The sequence below is a fragment of the Protopterus annectens genome, chromosome 12.part0 (assembly GCF_019279795.1).
Source record: "Protopterus annectens isolate FY-2018-M chromosome 12.part0, PAN1.0, whole genome shotgun sequence".
NCBI lineage: Eukaryota > Metazoa > Chordata > Ceratodontiformes > Protopteridae > Protopterus > Protopterus annectens.
In genome coordinates this window covers 62,505,372-62,525,194 of record NC_056746.1, presented here as the reverse complement: position 1 = coordinate 62,525,194, position 19,823 = coordinate 62,505,372, and the positions used below count along the sequence as shown (strand labels likewise).

Here is a 19,823-nt window from a genome sequence, read left to right as displayed (position 1 = left end):
GACGAGATCAGACAGGAGTCCCCATGGACTATGATGTTTGCAGATGACATTGTGATCTGTAGTGAGAGTAGGGAACAGGTGGAGGAGACCCTGGAGAGATGGAGATATACTCTAGAGAGAAGAGGAATGAAGGTCAGCAGGACTAAGACAGAATATATGTGCGTGAATGAGAGGGAGGATAGAAGAATGGTGAGGATGCAAGGAGTAGAGGTGGCGAAGGTGGATGAGTTTAAATACTTGGGGTCAGTAGTTCAGAGTAACGGTCAGTGTGGAAGAGAGGTGAAGGAGAGAGTACAGGCAGGATGGAGTGAGTGGAGAAGAGTGTCAGGAGTGATTTGTGACAGACGAGTACCTGTAAGAGTGAAAGGGAAGGTCTACAAGAGGGTAGTGAGATCAGCTATGTTATATGGGTTGGAGACAGTGGCGTTGACAAAAAGGCAGGAGTTTTAGCTGGATGTGGCAGAGTTAAAGATGTTAATATTTGCACTGCATGTGACGACGGTGGACAGGATTAGGAATAAGTATATTAGAGGGTCATTCCAGGTTGGAAGGTTTGGAGGCAAAGCCAGAGAGGCAAGATTACGTTGGTTTGGACATGTTCTGAGGAGGGATGCTGAGTATATGGGGAAAAAGATGCTAAGGATGAAGTTACTAGGTAACAGGAAAAGAGGAAGGCCTAAGATAAGGTTTGTGGATGTGGTGAGAGAGGACATGCAGGTGGTTGGTGTGACAGAGCAAGATGCAGAGGACAGGAAGAAATGGAAACAGGTGATCCGCTGTGGCGACCCCTAATGGGAACAGCCGAAAGAAGATGATATGTATATATGTATATGTATATAAATATATATATATATATATATATATATATATATATATATATATATATATATATATATATATATATATATATATATATATATATATATATATATATATATATATATATGTGTGTGTGTGTGTGTGTGTGAGATTTCATTTTATATGATCAAACTTACTTTATGTCAAATGTAAAATAGCATTGTTAAGAAGTTCAAACATTTATAACATTGAATGCCTTAAATACGAAACTTGCAAAAAATTTGTGGAGGGAGACTACCTAATCTCCCTGCAACATTTAAGACCCTCTGAGCATCTCACTGCACATGATGTGTGGAAGTCTGCCTGCATCCCCCCCAAAGGCCACCATTGCAGAGTTTGCAAGGCTGCTTGGGGGGGTTATGGCATACTCCCAAAAGTAATATGATGCTGCACCAACATCCTTGCTCATGCCTTCTGTCCCTGCACATGGGTTAGGATGAGCCATGGGGAGTCTATGTCAGGTTTAGTATACCTGTTGAATAAGGATAGGAAATGACCAGCTGTGTGGAAGGGGGCATAGAGAGGTCATAGCAGCAGACAGCATCATACTGTTTAATTCAAAAAGTTTAATTAAAAAAAGCATTATGTGTAAGTACTTTTCTGATTAATATAAGTGGTTTGTTCCATATTATACTCTTTTTGAATGTGCAGACATTATTTTCCTGGAGGAAGTTAAGGGCATAAATGAGTTGTGCAAGTGACAGTGGAAAGAATGGATATAGTTATGTAAAGAGTCCTGAATTCTAGTATAGCTTATTATAAAGACAGTATTATCCCAGTTTAGATTATAGTGTGGAACAGGGGGTAAGAGATTAGCTGCATTTTTTTGGAGTACAAGTAGCTCTGGTGGTACACGTGGCAGTTTCATCTTAGCCAGTGTACCACTGGAATGTTTTGATGTACATCACAGATGTATATACTGCATTCTTTTTTAACACTGTTGGTAAAATAGAGGACATGGAGGTGGCATTCGGTGCAATATGGCATTTATATGATTAGAAAAAGATTTATTTGCTGATTAAAGGCTGTTCTTTGGTTATAATATTCTTTAAGGTATAGACTGCACTGTGCCTTTGTAAGCTCTCGTTATGAAGATGCTTGTGACATTAGTATGCTGTGATAACTAGCTGGTGAAATATAGTTTATTAAACAATGGCTGTGCAAATTCAAGCAACCTAAAAGGCAATGAGCCAAAGAAACAATACAGATAACACGCAGTAAATTCAGTGTGTTGGTACAAGAAAAATAACAACGGGATTAAAAATGCCCTGGTATGTTGTATGGAGTTAGGTTGCTTTCAGTTTCCAGTTCTGCTCTAAAAGGTACAGACATGGAATTTATCAATTTACTTGTATCTTTCCTCATTTTATTCCCTCCTCAATAATTTTCCTTAAATGGCTACTGATTTTGGCCCAGCAATCCTTCCTGCCAAGGTTACTGATACAGATACATCTTATTTTTATTTATTTTTATTTCCCCTCTCTGAAATACTACAGTGTTTGATTTCCTGCACAGATGAAGTCCATACAACCTTATATAGCACAAAATACCAGTTTCATCAATTTTTCCATGGAGGAATTCTTACAACTGTCCTGGTTAGGCTATCCCTGCGGACACAGTACTCCCTGCTTTTTTTTATCCCCTTCACACAATAATTTGCAGCAATCATTGTATCAAATAAATATACTTAAATCTTTCCTCGTTACCCCCAAACAAAATGCAGCATTACTCTATGTAACCTGCCATGTATGACACCATTCTACAGTATTAACAAGTCAGATTTCCTCTTCTTCTTCATGCAGCCATCCTGGTGCATAGCAACACATGCAAACAGGCATGCATTTCACTCAGATGCATTTGCATGTCATTTATGCATGGATGTTATTAAAGGGGTTCATCTCCACCGCTTGTAATGCACCTTTCTTCAGAATAAATGCTCTACCTGTACTTGCTATGATGTCATAGACAGGCTAGTTTTACTGCATTATTATTATAGACTCAAAGTTCATTCAACTTCCACACTAGTATTTTATATGTCACTATCTTAGATGCCGTGATAAAATCATAAGTAACGTCTTTCATCATTACTGTTACCCTGACTACCGCTATAGTCACTCATTAAATTCTCATTAGAGTCCCCTGTCATGCTGTGATCCCCATCAGATATGCAAGACCCAACAAGGTGAGTTCTGACACCTATTTAGACAGAATTATCCCCGGTACATATTATAAGCCTTGTATGTGAGACCATGTTCACATGCAGCCTTCCCATTGCTTACATAAACACTAAGGTTGCAATTCTTTAGACTACCTGGAATAAACTGAGATTCTGCAGGTGGCAGTTACAGTTCTCACATTGTCATCATGCTTACAGACCTGCCCTCGAATACTGCATTTGTGCTGCAGCTTACAAATGCCATCTTATTTTATACAAAACCTGTGAACAGACGATCAAAGAAATAAAAGGACAAAGAATAAGAACAAATAAATTACAAACATTTGTACAGCTTCCATTAATTGCTTTTATATAAACGTGGATACCTTAAAAGAATAACCCAAGCAATGTAAAATATATTTGTGTCAGTGAAATAAAAATGATTATATGTCAGCATGCTGTACACAATATCTATCCACAAGCAATGATTACACTCCTGCTTGATTCTGTTATGGTAATGCCACTTTTGAAATTCTACTTAGATTTCTTTTGCATCATATGCTTACATTGTATATTCTCACATCTACATTTTCTTTGAATTTTCTGAATCCAAACTATACAGAGCAAAAGGTTTTTCTCCAGCTAAAAATATCATTCACAGTACCATGAGGTAGTCTATATTTCCACAGAGTTTATTCTTTCTAGTAACTGCCTGATTCATCAAAACAGATTTGTTGAACTATGTTTCTCTGAAAAGCTGTGATTATTCATTCATCCTGCTCTTGTTTGAAAAAGTGAGCGAGATGTACTTTGCATTTCATCTGATCAGCTCAGAGTTCCAAAACATTTCAATCATTCTGTACTGCCACCTTAGAGGGAAATGATTCTTCGTGGTACTTTGGGACTGATCTTGTCCTATACCATTGTTTTCCCTGAGCATGTTGAAGGAGAAAGGAACACGGTAATGCAGTAGTTAGTGTTTGTGTCTGACAGCAGCTGTATCCTTGATTCAATTCCTGGCTGAGGTGCCTCTTGAACTTAGTTTATAGGTCTTCCTTGTATTTGTGCGTGTATATATATATTTTTGTTTGGTTTCTTACTGCCATTTCAAAGATATGGAGCAGCTGGCCTGTCACGGTTACAGCTTTTGCCGTAGGTAAGTGTGTGTGTGTGTGTGTGTGTGTGTGTGTGTTTGTGTGTGTTTGTGTGAGTGTGTGTGTTTAAGTTTATGTGCATGTCTTTGTGTGTGTGTGTGTGTTTACATTTATGTGCGTGTCATTGTGTGTGTGTGTGTGTGTGTGTGTGTGTGTGTGTGTGTTTATGTTTATGTTTGTGTGTCTTTACGTGTGGGGGGGGTGAGGGGGCCAAGGGACAGGCACACCATATAGGCATTATTCCTATCTTAGGTTTACTACTTTCCTAAAATGGCTTCACTCCCTCATACCACACTGACTTCAATAAGCCAGTAATGAAAATGACTGAAATCTTGTATTATTTTTTACCTAGAAATAATGTGTGAAATGTAGATTATTGTTATGCGCTTTTGCTGTGAATAGCTTTTCTGTTATAGGATAATACAAAACCACATTAGGTATTCGCAGCTTCTAAGATGAATGTAATTTTTAAAACCATTGGAATAAACTTGTTATAAAATAGCTTAGAAAAAACACTTTTCTAAATAAAGATTAGAATATCTTTTATTCCTGCATTGCTATCCAAATAATACACACAGCACAATGTGTTGTGGTCACTCTCATAATTGACATCTCTTTGAGAAACAAGATGCAAGGTTTTAAACAATTACAGATGTTATGTAGCTGAAATTTAATGTCCTGAAAAGAAAATGGAACAAAATACCATTACTTGTTCATAGGTTCATAGGTAAATACTAGGCTATCGGCCCCAGGGCCTATATAAGCCTAGCCATAAAGATTCCCTGGCTTTACCACCCAGAAATTTATGTGAGGATTTTGTGAGGATATTAAGTCAAAAGAGAGATTTCTGTTATATTTTGTATTTGCTCTTAAAGATTTTGTCAAGCAGCTTTGCGATGACTTTCGGGAAAGTAGTGTTGTATGCTAGCACCAAATGCTGTTTTACTATATATTAATAGTTTTCTTACCATTTTTAACAGGATTCCAAGGCAGAGTGCAGTAGCTGTTCAGACAAAGAGAACAACTTGGTAAGCAGTTACTTTTAACTCTTTTAATACTTTCTTCAATACATGAACTGCATTTGAAGAGAAATCCATTTAAAATGTATTGCAACAGGGCATTAGAGGGAAATAGTGCGACTGTTAACATTTTGTTCTAAGGCAGTTGTGATAAAAAAGTAGAAAGGTGTAACTTTTTTCCCTGCTCTACTAAGGTTTTCTTTGCCCATACTGCATGTTTTCTTTGCTGCTTGGGATATGAGGGTTTGTTTCTGTGATAACATGTTGTTGGAGACACTCTTTTACTTACGTAGTTTTATAATACTGTTTCTGCAATTCCTACTATCTTTTTAAATAAAATGATTTGGCAAAGTTTCTGATAAGCTACAATCTCGCTGAGGTTTTTTTTTTCTTCTCAGTAATGTAGACTATTATTCCACAGAAGACAGTTAAAGACGCTCAAATCATTTAAGGTGTTGTTTGGATTGTTTTCATTTCTTGATGTACTTTAAAGAACAGCATGGCTCATATAACTTTTTTTTTTTTGCTCACATGTATTTCTGCATGTATGTATGCATAGATATCTTGCAGCAATAAGGCAGTTAATAAATGTGTGTGTTTAATGTCATGAATTCAAAAAAGAAAAGAGAATGTGCCATGTATTTTCTGTCAGTACACTTATCAAGAATGAAATACCTTCTGTGTGAGCTTTAATATTCCTTAAAAGTGCAGCAGATGGTATTTGCAGACAGGATGCTGATGATATGTAACTATTTTATTTAACTTCTTCTGATATGCAAGACAGAGGTATGAACAAAGGACATGGATTACACCTTGTAATATATATCATAGCAAAAATGTACAGTGGCTCCAGAAAATGGGAAGACGTTTTACAAGCATAAATTACATACCTGCACCATAAACCTTACAGCCTGTTTGCAGTCAAAAGTATCACATTCAGAAATCTGCGTTAACTATTGTGTAGATGTTTGATACATTACAGACTTGATTTTGATTGTTTTAGTGTGTGCATACAAGTTCTTCAGGCAGGAATGGTTTGCATTGTATACCCTCTAGTGGTTGCATATCTTTATTGCAAAGAGACTGGACGTTTTCTTTCCCTGCAGTTTAAATTTTCTTTCACTTGAAATATTTTATAGGCTAGATTTTCAAATCTGTGAGCTTTTTTTAAGTAAGGCCACCTTAAAATGTTTCTTTTAGCTGAGAATAATATGCTGTGAGTCAATTTTAGTGAGTCAACAAATACAAGTAGCTATGACTACTAATAAGAAACAATAGGCAAAATAATCACCCACGAGTGTTTAGAAAGGAATGTAGTTTCTTTTTACCCATTTGAAAAAAAATACAGTTTACCTTTTTATTTGCTACAATGTGATTTAGCTAATGCAGAAAAGGAGGCTTGCCAGAAATCCGTTTCTTTTGTCTTCCATCGATAAGCGAGACAAACGTTGTTTTTGCCATTGTTTTCATATACAATCGACAAGGCAATTAGTGACTCGTTCTGTATTCTTTGTCAGTACTTAACAAATTTAAGGGCAATCACAGTAAAATGTAACTCGTCTGTAATGCTTCAGTACCTACTCAACATGCAATGTGAAATGTCAGATTTACCTCAACATTATTTATTGAAAGCTTTGAGCTGGATCCTGCAATGCATATGACCTTTAGCCTCGACCCTGACTTTTTTTTTTGTAATCCCTACCTGAAAATCAAATAGCAATGCATTATAAGGATTGTTTATTATATATAGTTTCTTCAGGTATATATTCCGAGACAATTAATGAATCAGTTCAGCTTTGCTCTTGCTTAGTTATTTATTTATTTATATAATTAGTTATTTACTAGGAAGTTGAACTGGTCAACAGATTATTTTTAGCCATGATCTATCAGGGCACAACAGTGGTGATATATTTTGCGTTAGATGAGAAACATATTGTTATCTCTTTCTATATATATATATATATATATATATATATATATATATATATATATAAACACACATATACACATACACAACATACATATACACACACACACACACACACACACACACATGCATATACGTACATATATAGAATATATATATATATATATATATATATATATATATATAGAGAGAGAGAGAGAGTGAGCGAAGCAGTTATATAATGTCCTATATAATTATTGATGAAAGGAAAGATAGCAAGCATTCTACAGCTGTAATTGATATAGTCACTTATTTTTAACCATATGATCACTTACAAAAGACTATAGTTAGATAACAGCTAATATATATATATATATATATATATATATATATATATATATATATAAAACGTGCATGAATAATGATTTTTTTGAAGTCTTTTTTGGGTACATGGTTGCAAATGTCAGGTCATAGATATGTGAAGTTTTTCTTTCTTTTTTTTTTCACTTACTTTCCTTTTAAATTGAGGCTGGATATGTATAATGGGGTCTACTTTAATTAATCGAAAGCGGAATCCGTTGAATACAAATTCATTGACACATAAACAGCGAAACACGATAATGTCAAACACGCAAAAACACGAAATTTAAATATCAAAACCGCAATAGTCGGCCAACCCCACCACACGTAACATACTACCTACGCAAACACAACAACAAAAAACACATACATACACTAACCAAAACCCTACTACTAACCCTAAATTAAAGCACCAAAAGCCCACTTGTAACCCTACACTAAACCCCACATACACAACTATCTATGCACTACCCTTAACCCCTCCCTAACCCTAAGGTCCATAACTACCGCACACTTACCCTACAGAACTATACCCACACAAAGTAAATATTTCACACACATACACTTAACAAAACCCTACACTAAACCTTACATACATTACCTATCTATGCACTTACCTTAACCCGCACCCTAACCCTAAGGTCCGTAACTATCGCACCTTACCTTACAGATCTATACCGCAGACGGGCCAACTATGACAATTCGACATTTCCGATTTTGCTATTTAGTGTGTTCGACGTTTCTACGTTTTGCTGTTTACGTGTCGACAGATTCGTATTCGACAGATTCTGCTTTCGTTTAATTAAAGTAGACCCATATAATGTCATCACCCTTACTGTACCTTAAAGGATAAGGTTGTTATCTGAATGGTAGTTTAGTTCTTAGAGGTAAGAATACCTCTCAAGCTTTTTGTACAAGAAGTCTGGAAAAAACTAAAAATTATGGGAAGCAAAGGCCCCAAAATAGGAACAGATGGTAATATTGCTCTTAGAAATTTGGAAAGTCGGTTTTGTGTTAGCATGCATTTTTTGAAGATCATGAAGTCTGAATTTCAAATGTATTAAAATTTAGTGATTTCAGTCCTCCATGATTTGCCAAAAAAACACAAATGTTATGAGGAATGAGGGACAGACAGGAAATATGTGAAGAAAATGTGGACATTCTTGGAAAATCTGGACCGTTGATAGATATGGAGGTAAATAGTATTAGTAGTGTTGGTAGTATTAGTAGTATTAGTAGTGTTAGTAGTATTAGTAGTATTAGTAGTGTTAGTAGTATTAGTAGTGTTAGTAATATTAGTAGTAGTGTTAGTAGTATTAGTAGTATTCACAGTGTTCTCTTCTTATTTTGAAGTCAATGGGACTCAGAAAGAAGAGACTCTGTTGACTATAGAAAGCCAGAAGATTCTGTTTATGAGCTCACAGTGATTAGTGCAGAAGTCTTTTGGGAGTGCAAATCTGAAAACTTGTTTTATATAACAAGCATTCTTTGGGTGATGTAGTAGGTAGAGTTTAGATTTAAGAAAGAAAGGCAGCACTCTAGTTTAGGGAGAAGAATAGAGCAGTTCTAGCAACTGGAGACAGAACATTTGAGATTCTGTAATAAAGTATGAGTTGTGATAGGACTTTATCATCATCTATGTGGGTTGTAAATGTAAGTGAAAGGTCAAGTGTTAAGTAGAAGGGATAGTTTTATAGGTTCATAGGAGGTTACTAAGATAGTGACCATAGAGCCTTTATAAGCCTAGCCATGTTACTAATGGGTTACTCCAATTGTCCTTGGTTAGGTGGATCACCAACAACTGCCCGTGTCCATGAGGGACATGGGTGGCCACCCCTGGTGTGAATTTCTCGTCACCCACCCATTTGTTTAGGTTATACTACAGTAGGTCACTGAGGAGCTCTGCTTCACATGAATTGGAAGTTTATTCCAGAGCAGTGGCAATCTCTGGAAGACATGCCTGTCTCTTCAGCATGTTCTGTTAATGCCACTGGTAAGGTTGAGATCCCTGGAGTGAGTGGCCCTGTTACCATTTGATTTGCAGACATGCAGCATTTCCATCAGGTCGAGTCTGAGACTGCCATGCAGGCCATACACAAGTCACCTCTCAGTTACCTATATGTTACAGAGTACAGTTACAGGTCTTTCAGTCTATCCATGTAGTTTATCTATCATGGTTTGGATGCGCAATATCTTCTTAGTGAGAAACGTCAATGGTCTCTCCAGTTGCTGTTGCTGCAGGTGTCTGGTGAGATACATGAAGAAGGGAGCATTGTACTCTATTAATGGTCTGACAAGGGTTGATTAAAGTGTGGTTATAACATCCTTAGACTTGGATGTGATGCCTTTACTTATGAGATGCACGATGTAGAAGGCTTTCCTTACCATTGTGGAAACATGGTGGTCAAAGTTCAGATTGCTGTCCACCTGTGTTCCCAGATCTTACACCACTGGGTTTCAACTTAGAGGGGTATTATCAATATTGTAATTAGTGGGGAATTCTACTTTGCCAAATGCGATAATAGTGTACTTACTTTTTTGTGCTTTGTTTTAATTATGAGGACCTTTAATTCACCTGGCACCAGTCATTTGTTTGTGTTAGCCCCTCCTGTAATATGTTAACATCATTGAGGGACTCAATGATTGTGCCTAGTTTACAATCATCAGTGAACTTAGTAAGCCAGAAGCTTTCTATTTTAGCCTGGACTTCTGAGAAATAAATTCCAAATAGTAAAGGGCCTAGTACAGATCCTTGCAGTATGCCACAAGTGATGGGACTACTGGTAGAGGTGGAGCCACCAGTTTTGACAGAACCACCACCAATGCCCCACCTGCAACCTCAGAACATACAGTCAGGTTGGGCTGCATGTGTTGTGAAGGTCTCTTGTTATACTAGCTTGAAAAGGAATAATCTTAGTAGGAGGGTGAGACTTTTGAAAGAAAACAAGTTGGAATTGTTGATTGTGTGACTCTCCTGTCCTTCTCTTCTGGAGTTGGTGATAACATAACAGATTTAGTTAGAAATGGATTGGAAGGTTGTTATACTTTGTTGCAGGCTGCTGCAGTAATTGCAAGTCCATATTCTAACTGTCCAAAGAGTGTTTGTTTGCCAATAGCTGATCTGGCTGGTAGTGGAAGACAGTGGCAGACCATATAGGTCCAGAAAAGTAGTTGTTGATTATAGATGTCATTTTATAAATATGAAGGCAGTGTTTTACTGTTTGGTTATTAATACATTATTGATAAATATACTATTTAAAAACAACTGCTGCAAGGAAGAATGCCAGGCCTTCTGTTGTTTGAAGGTCTCTGGGTGAGCTCTGACTTCATTTCTTTCTTTGTTTTTTTTTTATTTTTGTTTGTGTTGTTATTCCATCATGCGGATTGCATTTGTGTCATCCATGATGTTACAGCACCCTCATTTATCATCTTCAAGGGATCTCCCTCATCTGCCTGTTCAGTCTCAATACCCAGTTGTATCCTATTGGTCAGGGTTTGAAACTTCTCCCATTCTGTTGTAGCAAGATACAAATAAGCAGGTCAGGGAATCCAGCATGACCAGTGTGGGAAGGTAGTACGTTTTCCATTAAGACCCTACCCCTTTTACATGTTGATGTCATCTTTGGCTGTGTGGTATGGTTGCTGGGAGTGGCAACTCCCCAGGTCTGAGGGAAGTCACCACACCTGATACTGACCAGTTACTCAATACAGCATATTTTCCCCACTCCTTTCTATAACAGAAGGAAAAAAGGATGGGCCATGTCATTCCTCTTAAGCCTTCCACCAAGTAATGCAACCAGGTTTAGTCATATAATTTCTTCTATCAGTTCTTTTACCTTCCACACACCTTACCAGTTCAAGCAGGTACCCAGCCTCTACACAAACTCTGGTCACCTGAGAATGCAGTTAAGGATTTACTCCTCTATGCCCATGGAACTGGCAATAAATTAATGAGTTTTAGGCATTCATCATTTGGAGTCCTCTATGAAGAAGATGATGTCATTCAAAGCATGTGTACATAGACATACACACAAAAACACACACACACACACACACACACACACACACACACACACACACACACACATGCAAGGTACATTATCAGGACTTATTTCTAATGTAACTAATATATCAGAATTTTGATTTCATGTATTTACAATAAAGGTTTTTCTGTATACAATGTGCATTATTTAAAGTCATAATTCAAATGCATTTCATCTTGGTTAGATAAAAAGGATTTGATAGACAATTCTCTGAAATTGGAAACATTTCATTATTCAAGCAAAGCTCCCTGCTGAATAGTATCATTTCTGTGAATGCTGGGAAAGTTGTGTTACTTTTTAACTCGAATATCAATTGTTTCATAATCCAACATTCTATACGTCTTATAAGCAGCTGTCTGTAGAAAAATAACTTTGTATCAGTTTCATAAGATTCAATACAAAGTATGCATATTTCACATAAATTATTAGTCTAGGTGTCTGATGAATGTACCTTTTTAATAGACATTTTTATCTAAAAATGATACAAATAAATGATTACTTTTGGCTATTCAGTACTTATTCGATTATTTAACAGGGTAAGTGAACCTGTCCAATGGACGTATTTCAAATACAGACCAGAGTTTACACTTTTGTAAATACTACTAGAAACAAAATTCTTTATTATCCAGTTAATCAATAACATCTTAAAAATGCCTGCCTGAAATGGCTCCTTTTCTTTTTTCCTATTTATCTTGAACAAGACACTGAATTTGAATATGGCTGGTAAATTTCTCAGACATTAGCCTTACACTCCCCTCAAAGACATACTGCAGATGTATGCATGAAATACCTGCTTACTTTGTATATTAAAACAAAGCTGCAAACACAGATGTATTCCAATTCTGATAAGTTGATATTCACAACCGTAATTCCTTTCACTGACACTAAGATACTCATATTTTCACACAGGAGAAAGGAAAACCTATAAGTAAAATGCAAATGTTTAGTTGCCCCAGTCTAATCCCCAGTTCTGACACACTTCAAAAGTATCTCCCAGCCACCACTGCCTGCAGTGTTGTCCTCAGGTAGTTATTCCACTCAGTTTCACAGCACTCCTGATGTGTGTGGCATTCAAAACCCTACTATCTCTCACCTTCCACTTGCTGGAAAGTAAGGTATGATTATTATTAAAGTAATATGTCTGACACCCTCAAATCAAATGTGTGGTGATGAATAATATGATATGTTTTTTGAATATAACACATTATCTCAGACTTGAACCACTCTGGCCCCATTTATCTGAACAGGATGCAACTGAATTTTTTTTAAACTTGGGTTCTATTCAAAGCCTTGTGCAAGTAAGAAAAAATATTGTTGATTATTTATTTGATTAATCATGTTCAGATATTTAAATCTCATTGAAAATTGATACAAGCAGATTTGTGGTTTGCTATAACAAGAATAACAGAGTAAATAACTGGGTCATTTGGGGGATTGAAGGAAGGATATATTTTCATTCTTATGGAAAGGAAGCTATCCTTTCAACTATTGTTTAGGTATGTTTATTTACAGGGTCAAATTGAATAGCCCATGTTATACATACATATATACTCATAGATAAGGTTGAGGGCAGGCACTCATAAATGGTTAGGATGACTGTTACAATGGTTCTAATACTGCTTATCATAAAAGTTTATATATAAAATATTATATTAGATTAGATTTCTATAACAGGTTAGCATATTTTCTTATTCTTAATTACATCAGGGTGGAGGTAATTTTCATTCTTTGATCAGGTAGTTGAGTTGTTTAAGATGGCGATTCAACCATGATTCAGCTCTTGAGGGCGACAATGTTTACTTAGTGCATATGACAAGTGATATATTACTCAGAAATGAGTCACATGCATGTGCCAAACTGTAACATGTGATTATGTCTTCATTTGGCAAGTACTGCATTTAAAACAGCCACACACGCATGGAAACACACACACACACACACACACACACACACACACACACACACACACACACACACACACACACACACACATATACACATACGCACACACACTGTCACATGGCACACAAACCCATGTGCAATTTAGCGGACCTCTAACTCACCTGCAGCATGAAATGTGATCAGAAAGCAGAGTACCTGATGAAGACTCACATGGACAAAGGGAAAATGTGCAAAATTATAATAAATAATCGCCATTAGACTTGTGAACATAGCATCTCAACACTGTGCAATCTGATTACTTATTCATTTCTTACATTCTACAGACGGTACAATTTCTCTTTTCACTTGCCATCAAGAAATGTGTTCCTCAGTAATCTTGCTTTGCATAGCCACTGGTTCATGTAATCACACAGCAATGCTTTAAATCAATGCAAAGCTCTCAGCTGTATAACATTAATCTTATTGTATTTCATAGCATACTAGTTTGGGTAAAATAATACTTTTGATTAGCATTTCTCCTATATTTTACTACAACAAAGGGATACGCCAGCAGTTCATGTTAAATTGTCATGGTTTATAAATGTCACTCCAAGTAAACTTCTTAGTACTGCATTCCTGCTCAGTCTGTACGTCACACATATTTTCCTAATCAGGTTTAGTCAACCAAGTATGAGTGGCTTTCAGTGTACGCTGATATAGCATATACACAGTGGTAACTATGGATTCTCTAAAACCTTATAATAGCACCACAGTTATGTTTACAAGTATCTCCATTATAATCTGTATTTTGACTTGGCATTGTAATGTGTCACTCCTTCAGAATATTGGATAACTTGATAATACCCAAATGCTTCATCAAGTGTATTATACCACAAACATTTCCAGAGAATGGATACTGCCTTCAGATCATAGGTTAAGCCATTGGTATACTTGTACAGAGAGCTTTACTGTTTAAAAACTCAGCCTGGTTCAGCTAATAAATAGTCAGCCTACCTCCCTTGCTCTAGGTTGTACTATTAGTTGTAAGTTAATCGTAGGTCTTGTTAAAGTACACAGTAAGTATTAAATGTCTCTACTCTAGTAATTTAGCAGCATAGCTTTGATTGGTAACAGCCATTCCTAGTTTGCAGTCAAAAGCAGATGTTTTAACATATATTTTATAGATAACTATAACTGATAATATAGCCATAAAAAAACAGTATGAGGGTAAATACAATCCCCGAGGAACACAACAGCTGTTCATCTCCCCAGAGAAAATGCATCATAAATAAACTCACTAGCATTAATGTAACATCAATGTTTTTATCCAGTTAACCAAATAACTACAAACTTCATACACAACTATTATAAGAAACATATTTTTGAAGTACAGTATCCAGAGCTTTTTATGTTAATTCAAATCACATGTACAGTAAATCCCATGTTGATTGCAGTCTTTAGTTTGTTGTATTGTACTTAATTTCTACAATGCATATTCATAAATCTGTGTTTTGGTTTTCCATTCAGTGTGGCAATAAAGGCTGGTCACATGCCTATCTGATATGGTTGTGTGTTTTAGTTACGAAGGAGGTGTTCTTTAAAAATGTGCACTTATTCCAGTGGTAAAAGGAGGGGAAGTATATTTCATTCTTGTGTAAACACTTAAACATAAGACATAATTTGTAGTAATGCTGAAGAGATTGCACGGGGCTAGTGAGGAATGGTGGGGGTAAAAAGTGCTTGGAGAAGTTTAGTGCAATCATTCAGAAAGGAAGGAATGGAAGTGAGTGTGGGGGAGGAAGAGATTTGTGAAAAGTAGAAGGCGGATCTGTATCAGCTATATGTGGTATTGCTAAGTAATTTGAGTAAACTAAGAATCTTTACTTCTACTAAAGAGATTGTTGTGGAGTGAATTGATCATAAGTAGATATGTTAGACAATTTTTGGCATTTATTGATATGAAATTATCTAGTTTTGTGTTCTGTGAACCATAAGACTACCTCTGAGGGAAACTAAAAATGGCTGCAGATAAATCTACCAAGTGTAAAAAAAAATACAAAATAAGCAGTGAAAGTCAGATGCTTTATTCAGGATTATCAGGATTAAGAGCTTTTGTTCCTAACAGGTACTTCATCAGAATCTAAAAGGGCTGCATGCATCACTTCCTTACATACAGGCCTCCTCAAAGGTACAGTGTAATAAGTACATGAACAAGTGTACAGTAGTGGAAGCAAATGAATAAAAACAAAGTTTGCTCATAAACATGTCAACATCAAATGATGGTCTACTATTGTTGCCTTGTATAGAAGTTTAATGTAAATAAATAAAATCAAATTTAAAAACAGGTACCTCTTTCATAAGAGTGTTAAAAAAGCATGCTGTATAATGTCCCTAAAGTAATGTGAACAGCATGCGTGCATCATGAAAAAATAATGAATAATAAGTAATAATGCAAATCAAAGTGTTACGTTATTTAAAACATTTAAAGAAAGCTTGGATATAATTAATTGTGGTTTTCCTCAGAGGTTGACAGAGTTTTATATTTGGTTATTGGTCTTTTACTCTGTCTACTGTCCTTTTGCAGTTTTATTTTAAGTTAGGAAAGTTTCTGCTTGTTAGGTAAGTTGTGCCAAGTAAGCTTGTTTAAGGCTTCACAGTGTTGGAACTAAGAAGGTGTACTGGCTGCAATAAATACAATCCCGCATTAATAGCAGTACCCATTTGGTAAACAGATGGGCCCACTCCATACACAATCCCTGCTCAGGGATGACTTCAGAACAATGTCTGGTTAAGTCATTTGCTTCGGGTCGATTATCATCATCAGCCCCCCTTTTCCCATTTTTTCTACATAGTGTCGTGCTATCGTGTTAACTTTGGGTCACACAGTAGGCAGATAAGGACTGAGGAAATCAAACCATAACTACAGCTTAAAGCCTAAACCCTCTATGTTAGCTGCCAAAGTTTATGAAACAATGTTTGTCCTAACAGTTGTTGCCGTATAATAACACGGGAGATCATTGGTCTGTTGTCTATACACTAAAAGCCTTACCGATATTTGACCTAGCGTATGGACCTTTCTGAAAGGAGATAAAGCTTTTCAAAGCAGGTATTTTATGTATTCTGTCATTTAATCAACACTATGTGAATGAAAAAAATGTAACTAAAACCTTGGGAAGTCAGGAACACAAAACAGAGACACTCCCAACATTGCAAAAATATAATAACTTTTTTTTTTAAGAAAGCAAGCCCCCTGCACTCCAGCTTAGGATGCTAGCACACATCCAAATCTTTATAAATACTAATGCCAAGGGTTCACAAACCTGGAAAAAAGAAGTAAATAAAAAATAAATACATAAAACAAAACTCACCTTGTCCCTTTTAACCAAGTGTTTTAAACAAGGATGCTGTCTGCAACTTAGCCAGTCCTGATGTACTGAAACATCAGAAATGGGAAAAATGAGAATTCTTCTGCTTTGACATTTCAATATCAAGAAAGAGTGTCAGAACACCCTAGATATTTCTAAGGATAATATAGATTACCATGCTTTATTCACCTTTGTGATAATTTAAACTGGTAGAGACAAAACTAAGACTAATCCAGAAGATCTGGGTTTCTGACAAAACACGTATCCCTGTTTTCAACAGCTAATACTTACATTTCAATGTACTGGAGAAAATGTTTTGACTTTTTTATCAGCTTAGTTTTTGTTAAATATTCTTTGTTGAAAAACAATTCAGAACTATAATTTTTCATGCGTTGTATATACCACCCATTTGGACTACTTTCTGCAACAAATGCCAACAATAACCCTTTTGCTGAGTAGACTATCATGTACTTCCATACTTTAAATGATTTTCTCTGTTTTCACACATGAACCACATTATATGACTTATGTCTGACTAAAGTGCAACAGGAGTTGTAGATTGAGTAACTTTAATGTGCTCACCACCAGCAGACATTAGCTTACATGGGGGTAACCCCGATACACAAACAACACACGTATGCACGTCTGCACATGCACAAAAACTTTTTTGTTGTTTTTAAAGTACTTTGTGTTTTCTTTGCAATGTTTTTTGTGTTTTAAAAATAATCAACCTAATGCTAAAATCTTCTATCAATAGAAGTGCAGTATTTTTTTATTTTTAACAGCATATGTCTCTGCCAAAATGAAACAGTACATCAATGAATCAGTAGATTGATCAGCCAGTAAGTCTATTAGTAATGGGGTGGCAAGTCAGTTAAGGATATTGAAGGCAGCAAAATTTTGAAACACCCAAACAAATAACCTGGGCTACCAGAAAGCACCTGGCTTTTCAGATATGACCCTCAAATGATTTGGTTAGTGATCTTTTTCTCTTCAGCACTGAATTGTGTAATCCATTGTTTATCACATTGTCAGAGCTAAAAAGATCTGAGGTGGTCAGAGATTTTCAGGCACTATTATGTCCAGTGATAGGTGTTATACAAAACATGACAGTTTCAAGGGTTATGAGGCTGAAGTGAAGTGCATAAAACTGTAGAAAGTTAAACTTTCAAGCATGAGAGATAGAACTTAAAAAAGTGAAAAAAGTCAGTAGTAGGTGGAAGGCAATGTAGAACTAGGAAGATGGAAGTAGAGATGGAACTGACTGGTGTGCTTCCTCATGAGTGTGACATAGTGTGCATAAATATGTATCCATATATATATATATATATATATATATATATATATATATATATATATATATATATATATGGGTCTACTTCAGAATATCGAAAATCCGTATTAGTGAAACCAGTTTCAATGAGACGACATTATTGAATCATCATTTATGCGAAATCATAAACCAGCAAAAACATTCACAGGGAAAGTAACCACTTGGCCAATAGGACAACATGCACACAACAAAGTGATTAATACCCACTAAATGGGAGACTTTGCCCCCCACACCCCCCAACTATATATGTCAAGTCCAGGATCGCACTACCATGTGGAAAAGGGCAAATACCTCCAAGGTGACAAAGTGATTACCTTTCCGGTGAACATTTTTGCTGGTTTAAGGTTTTATATAAATAAAGACTAGATATTGTCATCTTGATGAAATGGGTTTCCCTGATGTTGTTGTTCTTCTTTCGGCTTTTCCTGGTTAGGGGTCGCCACAGTGGAACTCCGGTCCACTAATGATTGGCAGTAGATTTTTATGGTGCCGAGGTGCCAGCTCGACGTCCAACCTTCAACGAAGGCATGCCCATTCTACGCATGTCTTTCGAATGCCACTTGACCGTGGGGAGGACATGCAGACTCCACACAGAAGGTGCATCAGCCAAGAATCAAATGGGAGAACCAGATGCTGTGAGGCCACAATGCTACCACTGCACTGCCACGGCTTCATATTGGTTTTTAATATTCTGAAGGGGATCCATATATATATATAATATATATATATATATATATATATATATATATATATATATATATATATATATATTTGACACCATGTAATGCTACATCCCAGTCTGTCTCTCCATTCCTTCTATAGACTCACACAACACACACACACACACACACACACACACATTATTAAATGTATTGTAGAACAAAAACACATACTTGCAAACAGCATGAGTGTCTAAACTTACTGGCTCAAGGACCAGTTCATCATTTAGCAGCTTGGTAGTCTAAAATTTCCTCTCCTTTTCAAAGAGCAAAATATGAATATGCATGTTTTATAGACCAAGAAAAAGTAATACCTCCTCAGAGATGCCCCATCTTTTTTTTTTTTGTATACACATCACTAAACTGTTAAGACTCTTATTTCAGGAGCATCCTTCTTACTAGTATGCCCTGATTTGGGACCATTGTCCCTGATGATTTTCTGCCTTACTTATGATTAATAAGTAAAGAGTTTGAGAACTGTGTATTAGATATGTAAAATACCACATGTAATTAAATAAAAATTATATTAACAAAGTCTACACAGCTATCTTTCATCAATACCTTCACATCGATAAAGGCTTTTCTACATAATTAACTAAACAAATCCACATATCCAATATTGTCACTCACTAAACCAAATCATGTTATCAGAGAATGATTTCTGCCTTAAAGCATGTTACATACATACAGATCTGTGCTGAAGAATTAAGACAGTTCTATAATTTCAAGGATCTAATAATCATAATCTTATGAAACATGCTTGATACTCTGTTTAGGCATATAATCTGCTTTAAAAGCATTACAGACTTTAGTATCTTTATTGGGTGGTAATGCCGCCTCACAGTAAGACGCTGTCCGGTTCGATTCTCAGCTAGAGCGTCTTCTGCGTGGAGACATGTGTGAATGGGCGTACCTTAGTTGAAGGTTGTGCATCAGGGCTGGTAACTCGGCACGTAAAAATCAACTACAAATCATTAGCGGACCGGAGTTCCGCTGTGGCGACCCCTAGCAGGGAAAAAGCCGAAAGACA

General features: G+C 36.2%; 1 long non-coding RNA gene across 2 annotated transcripts in view; it reads left to right on the top strand.

Moving 5' to 3' along the window:
- LOC122816351 overlaps nt 1-19,823 on the top strand; it is a 2,791,022-nt gene that overhangs the window by 878,581 nt on the left and 1,892,618 nt on the right. For both annotated transcript variants that reach the window (XR_006367076.1, XR_006367075.1), the window contains exon 2: nt 5,148-5,195. This is a non-coding gene — a long non-coding RNA (uncharacterized LOC122816351). The remainder of the gene's footprint in view (nt 1-5,147; nt 5,196-19,823) is intronic.